Source organism: Myodes glareolus, chromosome 13 (genome assembly GCF_982192425.1).
Source record: "Myodes glareolus chromosome 13, mMyoGla1.1, whole genome shotgun sequence".
NCBI classification, from domain to species: Eukaryota; Metazoa; Chordata; class Mammalia; order Rodentia; family Cricetidae; genus Myodes; species Myodes glareolus.
The window spans coordinates 39,921,041-39,929,387 of record NC_142038.1 but is presented as its reverse complement, the minus strand read 5'-3'; the positions used below and the strand labels follow the sequence as shown (position 1 = coordinate 39,929,387).

Sequence of the window (8,347 nt, the reverse complement as noted above, 5' to 3'; positions counted from 1 at the left end):
AGTCTGGTGTACAGAGAGAGTTCTAAGACAGCCAGGGCTACATAGAACGTTCCTGTCTCAGTTAAAAAATAAAGATTATTTATTAATTTTTCCACGTGTATGAGTGATTTTGCCCCCATATGTGTATGTGTGCTATCTTTATGCCCAGTGCTGGAAGAGAAGAGGATAGCAGCTTCTCTTTGTGCCAATACTTTGTTGAGGAGGATGTGGGTTAATCTGTTAAAGAGACAAAAGCAGTGAAAAATGATCTCGCTAACTGTTTCAAGGCATAGGCAGGTCAACCCTTTTCATGTGCTCGCATTTTACCAATTATAATTACATATGAGAAGGATTTGACAAGTAAGATTAATCATTTGATCTCCAATTACTTATTAATTGGCTTCCCATATGCGAGGTTTTGTGTAAGCACTGAACGCAGAAATCGTGACCAAGATGGACAACTTTAATGCCCTAGAGGCTGCAGTCTAGGGAAGGCAGCAGACAATGAAGGTTATTCTCACGAAGTTAGGAGCAAAGCAGAGGAAGGAGGAGAAAGAACCGGAACAACAGAAGACAGCCGGGTTCGACAATCTTTTCCTATCAAATCAAGAAACTGAATATCTTAGCTTTTCCAAGTCATATGATGTGGTGCGTTGCTTGACCAGCAAGCAAGAACGACCACGAGTTGAGGATTCTTCCCAAATTACACTTTATTGGAGCCTCTCGGTTGAAGGGAAAGCAGGGAGTGAGAGAGGGAGAGAGAGAGAGAGAGCAGGGAGAGAGAGAGAGAGAGAGAGAGAGAGAGAGAGAGAGAGAGAGAGAGCGAGCGCGAAAGCCCAGAGGCAGCTGCTTTTCTAGGGTGGAGGGACTCGGATACTGTCCTGATTGGTGAATACCATTCTGCTGGTGCTTGGGGCCTTGTGATTGGCCAGGGACAAAGGCTCAGTTGTGCAAATGCAGGCAAAGGGTACTCAGCCCCATGCGGCAACTTCAAAAGGATTTGTTTACCTCCAAGCTGCAGGACTGCCAGCGCCATTTCATAATGGCAATGTCCTGACGGCTCCTTACAATATGATCTCAGCCATTAGCTATTCACCTTGAGACCATGGGAAGAGTGCAACTGTCCATAACATTAACTAAAAGTGCGTGGTTATATTCTGATACAGCTCACTCAGGCCCTGGATTGTCCCTTTGGATGGGTTGTGCAGTGCAATGGGAGAATTTTCTACAGCTGTTGCTTTCTGGGTCTGATTTCCAGGAAAAATTTACATAGTACAACAGTGGTAGTTCAACTGATTGCAAATCTTGCTACAGACAAAAGTAGGAATGGAAAGGTTATGTTTACATTCAGAGCCATGGCATGTTCAACGTGGACCATGGGGAAAGCTTGGGTACCAAGCCAGAGTGCCCAGAATCCCAGGCCTACCACAAAGCCAAATACTCCTACATCTGCTCCGAAGTATGGAAGTGTTAAGAATATCCCAGATGCCCTGTACATGCTGCGGAGAAGATAATTGGGGCTGGAAAGTCCTGGCATAACAACTGTGCCTGGTCTGTCAAGTGTGGGCCGAAGAACCTCGAATCAATGAGAAAGATGGCATCTGGTATAGGGGATGCCAGCAAAGAGCTTCGGGCCAGAGGGATTTGACTTTGGTCTGGAGTAGGAGCCATGGTTGATGCTCAGGAATGGTATAAAATCACACGTAAGCACCACACCAAGAATCTCACCATAAGCTACATACAGATGGCCTTAGGGCACCAAAGTCCTGTGGAACTCAACCACCACTAAGTGCCACATAGTATATCCTGCCCTCTCACAGGCAGGTCGGCTGACTGTAGGAAGGCAGCACCACATTCTCTCACTTTGTTCGCGGGGATTTTCAAGATTGTTTCTTCTACACTTTAAAATCTCAATTTGGAGAAATGCAACATTACACACACAGTACCAGGATGCAGTTAATTTCTCGGCTGTCGTTCACTGACTTCAAAGGTGAAGAAAGACTGAACACTTTAGATTGTGCATGAGAAGAAAACTGCTCTAGGTCTGTAATGTGGTGTGCTACGTGCTGGGGGAGGAACACACTACTTGGAGGGAGGAGCGTCTGTGAGAGTTTTTCTTAACGTCTTTGAGTATAAGCAAGAGGACAGTAAAATTGGGCCTTGGGGCAAGGTGGGGACCAAGACGTGTGTGAGGCTGTGTGTGTGTGTGTGTGTGTGTGTGTGTGTGTGTGTGTTGTAAGCAAGATTTAGCTCAGGTAGAGTGGTATTGGCCAGGGCCAGACATTTGGATAGTTGTCTAACTTTAATGAGGAGCTGTCGGAGAACTTATGAAAGATGATAATGCAATCGGAATATCACATTTTAAAAGGCAAATCTGGTTGTTAGGTAAAAAGTGAAGGAGGAAGAAAGGAGTCAGAAATAATTGCAAGGGTTCCGTTTAAAATTATTGCTAGTGGGGGCAGGGCTTCTCATCGTGAAGAAGAAATTCAGTTCTATGAGGGACAGGCGTGGAGGACCCCGTGGGAAAGTGAAAAATAGAATGTGAGACATGAAAGGGAGGAGAGATGAACAGTAGAGACTTGTGGGTACAGGAGACGTCATTCGGAGAAAGGTAGGAAGGCTTAGGAAGGAGCATACTATGGGATGTTGGGATAGAGAGATATCTTAAACATCAGAGCAGAAACATCAAGTGGTCACAAGTTTGGGGCTCATTGAGGGGTCAACAAGAACATGAAATGTAAGAATCACCAATAAAAGAAGACACAAGATCAGGATTGATTAGCCAATCCTTATTGTATTTCTACATAGCTACTATTTTAGTGACAGACATAGAATATTGAAAGTGTCTGAGGAACCGAACAAGATCTTACTCAGTTTGTGTCATCTGCCCAATGCAGTGTTTGCTGGGTAGGAAGCTTTAAGTAATCCTTTACATTGTTTGCTGAGTCCCCAACCCTCGACCCCTGAGCAGGGAACTGCACTGAACTTTAACTTCATATTCTCAGCTTTCTTCTACTTCTTTTGCCTCTTTCTTTCCATTTGAAAAATAAGGAAATGTCAAGACTATACCATGAAATAAAGGATATTTAGTCAAAGGTTTTCTTTTTTGCCGTAGCTAAACACAGTGGCTGGGATGGACCACACACTACCAGCCAGCGTGTCCTTGTTGCCTGAATGATCTGAACAGCTTGTGACGTAATTGATTGGGCCCCTGGGAACATTATTGATCACTGAAATGACTAAAATAATTGGAGCAGCCGAAACTATGGCTTGGTCCAGCAAGTATGTGGCTATCTGATCTTGTCATTTAATAATTTTTCTTTGATACAGAATTTTAGTATTATCAAGGGGTCTAGAGGTCATCTGCCTCAGTATTATGGTTTTATGAATAAAGTACTATACCGCTGAGAGGTTACTTGTCTTAACCCAGGAAACACTGTTCTCTAGACTCCTAATGCCTTCTGCCCTGCACTGCTGCAGCACGGATGAGGATGGGAGTTCGTGAAGAAGTCTGTCTCTACATAGCAATATGTTTCTCAGACACTGCCTCTCATTGCAATCTAAATAGCCCAGTCTGTTTGGTTTTAAACAGTTTTATAAAGTAACGGAGTTTTCTGTGCATGCCTACATCCCTTCGAAAAGGAGGAGTGAGATTGGTATTCCAACATTTTTCTCCATCAGTTGGCTCTTTCCCGCTTCTGAGATTCCTAGGATATGTGTGGGTGGATGTGTGCCTGGCCATTGTATTCAAGGGGAATAATGTAGAGCTTGAAATCTCAGCTCGTTCCTACTTATAAACCATGCATTAATCTATAGAAACAGGATAGATCGAATCATTCGATAGCCTTTCATGTAGCTCAAGGTGACCTCTACCTTGCTTTGAAACAGAGTATGACTTTGAACTTTGAATCCCCCTGCCTGTACCTCCTGAGTGCCAGGATTACAGGCATGCACTACCATATAAACTTAAACAGTATTCAGGCCTAAATCCGGGTCTTCATGTATGGTAGGCAAGCAGTCTGAGCTACATCCTCAGCCTTCATTTCTATTCTTAATGATCAACGGTAATACATATATAAGAATGCAATGCAGAGAATTTTATTTAAGGAGAAAAAAAAACCTCAAAGGAGGCTTTAGCAAAATTGATGGAACTAATAATATATAGATGTTGTTAGCTTCTTGCTAGTAGGTCCATTCATCTTTCTACAACTGGTGATCATGTCGCCCTTGGGTACAGACCTAGGTGTACAGAGGAGGCAGAGAACTCACCTGTGCCATCAAAGTGACTGAGGCTGAGTGCACCACTTGCATGTCGGAGCCCTAAGAGGTCAGAAAAGGGTATTGGGTCCCCTGAAATTGCAGTTACGGGTGGATGTGAGCCACCATGTTGGGAAACGAACCTGAGTTCTCTGTAAGAGTAGTAAATGCCCTTAACTGCCAAGCCACTTCTACAGTACCCACCCCCATTTATCCTACAGCAAATCTACTTCTTTGGGTTTACCCATTAGAAATGAACATTTAGACCTAGGAAAAAGATGTATCCAGTAAGATTCTTACACACAGAAAGATACAAATGTCCCAGCTGCCAATCAGCAATCTCTATAAAAAGGTTGTAGTATATGCTTACATTCGATAATACTAAATGACCAAAGGAGCCCCCCTCTGCACACTGTTCCTCATAACACATGGATATATTGTGCTGCAAGAAAGAGATCAGAAACAAGAGGTTCTGTGCAATTTTTCCATGTATATAAAATTTAAGTACACAGGCAATACTAATCTATGATGGAAGACATCAGAATAGCAATAGCCTTCAGGCAGGAGGGCACTGAGAATGACTGCAGAGGTCTGGAGAAAGCTCTACGGGCTGATGGGAATGTTTTAAGGCCTAGAAATGCAGCTCAGGGCTTTGTAAGTTTCTGCATTCTTGACAGCGACTGACGGACTGTAGCACTTAAAGCGGGTGCACCGCACAGATGGAAATAAAACTCAATTTAAAGTAATAACATGAAGCGCAGTCTTTGCATCTCTCAGGTCTCCTCACTTCCCACCCCTTTAGCCACAGTGCTTTCTAATCCCCTTACTGCAAACCTCCTCTCAAAAACACAACCTGGCAATATAGCAATGCCGTGCCTCCATGTTCATTTGAGTCAAAGGCTTTGGTCTGGGAATTTTCATGGCAGCTGACGGGTTTCACCCCTATTTTGAGTTGGAGGCTTGTCAGCCACAAGAGAGCAGACAGATAAGGCTTGGAGAGAGTGCCAAGCTCTCTGTGGCTCTGTTGACATCGCGCTCAGGTGTGTCACATACGTGCCATGGCTTTCCTTCACACGTGTGGAGGTATTTTTTATTTTACTCGAAGGGATAATTTTCCATTTTTCTTCTCCACAGTGTCTCGTTCACTCTCTCTTATGGGCACCCTTATAAGTACACGTGATCTTTCTTTCAAATCTGCTCCCAGAGATGTCTGCCGAATTGCTAAGTGCTTTTAATATTCCTCTTACATCTCGCACAGGCTCCAGACCTCTCTGAAATGTAGGCAACACCTAATTCATTTGGCTTTCCTCACGACTGAAATACACCTTGAAAGCGTGGAAGCACCGAGCAATGTTTGCTGAATAAATTAATAAATGACTGCTTGCTCCCTGGAGCAGATGAAGTTAAGAGAAAAAAAGGCTGCATCGGTGTAAGAAACTTTGGAGGAGTTGTACCCTACGGTTTTATCCCTACCCCCTTAATCCCGCCCCTTTCGCCCTGTCTCCTACTCCTGTTCTCTCCTGTGACTTTATAGCTATGTCAATACAGCCGAAGGATTCTTAACAACTTCAGTCTAAAGGGGTTTTTTGAGAAAAAAAGAGTACTATAAAGTGAAAGCAATTTGCACCAAAAAGGGATTAGTGTCCAATGAGGTCGTAGAATTTACACACTGACCTTTTACTTGATTGAAAGCAGGGCTTTTTGTTTTTGTTTTTCCATCAGGCAATTCAAAACAAAATGTTTTCAGATTGGAGTGGCTTAAAATGATATATATATATATATATATATATATATATATATATATATATATATAAAACAAAACAGCAACATGTCTGAAAGATCTAGAAAAGAAATATTCCCCTTTCTCTTAGCTGGGAGCAGAAGGCAACATAAAGCAACTGTAGGGATTAATTCACACAGATAGCTGACATTTCCTAGCTGACTGCTTCTTCGTGAAAATGATGTCATTCCTCTGTAGCCTAATGGCAGTAATCAGACAGAGAGGACTCACCTTAAGGTTCATCGCCCACCTGGTTGTCTTCCTTCGTGTCTCCCAGAGTGCCCTTGGATGTCCATAATTTGGCAATGTGTTCCTAGAATAATTTTGAAGAGGGACTAGAATTTTAAATTTTTGTTCAAAAATTGAGTTACTAAGCCACCATCCTCTTTCTGTGGATCAAAGTAGTTTCCTGGTTTATTCTTCAGTATCCAATTTCCGGTTGGCTTTCTTTCCAGGTGTTTATTATTGTGAAAGACATCAGCTACCAGATGCGGAGGAAGCTCGGGCAACAGAACAGGGAAAGTGGAATCAAAATATCCGTTCGTTTCCCACCTAAGGAGCACTGAATCAGAATCGTCTGGAGTGCCCAGCGGAAGAGCAGATTTGATTTCACTCCTGGATAAATGATAGCTTTAAAGTTTTAAGAAAAAGTTCCCTAGTTCAGCTAGGAAAAAGGAAGAATTAATGAGCGACAGCAGCTCTGCCCATGAAGCTATCCAGCTGTCTCTTGTGACAGGTCACGTAGTGAATGCTTTTTTCGGTTTGGTGTACCACAGTGCCCTGATATGCCCACTGCCTGCACGCCTCTCTTTCTGAGCAAGGCCTACCGGGCAGCTTGCCACAACTCCCCTAAGTAGGTAAAATGAACCAGCTAGCAAACAAAGAACGGGTATTGATGGATTTTGGAAGAAATCCATCCAGTGCAAGCACAGAGGAACTGGAGTTAATGGTGGGATGTTTACCCACGAGTATCCGCTCCTACCTGTCCTTGGTCATCTTGTTCTCCTGGTCATAAACTTCTGTAGAGACATTTATATCACACCCAAATGGATGTTTGAGAGTGTGATCATTTAGAACCAAGAGACAGGAGAAGACTCATCTCCTCTGCAACTCAAGTGTTCCAGAATGTTCCAGAAGTACCCAATACGAGATGGCAGGTCAGTCAGGTAACTAATTCAACAGTCAATGGTGTTTGTCAATAATATAATGAAAAAGGAGGCTTTTGTCAAACTGGGAGAAGCAGAGAGTCAATAAATGTAATGAATTAGGTAATTTATAACCTCTGAATAAAGGATCCGGTTTCTTTGAAGTAATTGTATATGGAATTAATTCAACTTATGCTTGTTTACGCCTGACTCCATAAGTTCTCTGCAAGGCTCTGCACAAGGAACAAGATAAGAGAGGTACTGTTTTTGCTTCAAAGGCATCATTCCCAACAGCGTATTAGTGTGTGTATTCAGAGGAGACATGTTTTATGAGTCATGTACCACATGCAGTTGATTCTCCCAGCGGTCCTCCAAGTGAGTGCTACATTTGACCTTCTTTTGCCTTAATGCAAGTCTTTTGTCTATTTTTCAGTTTGTCAAATAACAATAGTTAGCATTTATTGGTTACATTTGGTTTGTCAGGGATTTTGGATGCACTGGGCAACTGAATCCCAAATGTATTCATTGGTCAAATGAATACATTGTTTCTCTAAATTGTATTCCTTTTTATGACCAAGCAGAGGGGCATGTGGCAAGAGTCTTACAAAATGTAACTTGTCCAAGATCAGAGGCTGGAACTCAAATTCTCTAAGTCCAGTGCTACTTCTAGACTACCACGAAGCTCAGCTACCCAGTGATAACCAACTTAGCAAGGAAAGAAAATAAGTGGCTCCCCCAAGAAGGACACTCCTTCTGACTGTGGAATTATAGCGACTTTATAACAAACTTGCTATTCCATGTTTGTTCAAACAATTGATCGTGGGCACGGGGCCAGTACAGTATGACTTCCAAGAGTCCCTCAAGTCATTTGTGACCATCACCATTTTATTCTTTGTTCTAGCCTTCCAGTGCAGGTCTAACATTGTATTAGAAATTAGAAATCTAATACAATAGGCATGTACTAGATAGAGTGTAGTTGCTACTGGCTAATGGTCGGTATAATTTTTATGTACAGCAGGTCTCATCTGAATAGGAGAAGGGCACTCCAGAGTCCTCCTGCTCACTGAGACACAGTAGATTTTGAACAGGGGATCATGCATAGAAATAGGATATAACTCTCATTACTACTTTGTGTCTTTGGACATTCTACTCTTCTAGGTGTATTCTTTATTTATGAAGTAGTTAT

General features: G+C 42.6%; 1 pseudogene; it reads left to right on the top strand.

Annotated features, from left to right (window-relative positions):
- Positions 1-483: 483 nt before the first annotated feature.
- On the top strand, positions 484-6,582 carry LOC125390242 (cysteine and glycine-rich protein 2-like; annotated as a pseudogene).
- The last annotated feature ends 1,765 nt before the right edge of the window (positions 6,583-8,347 follow it).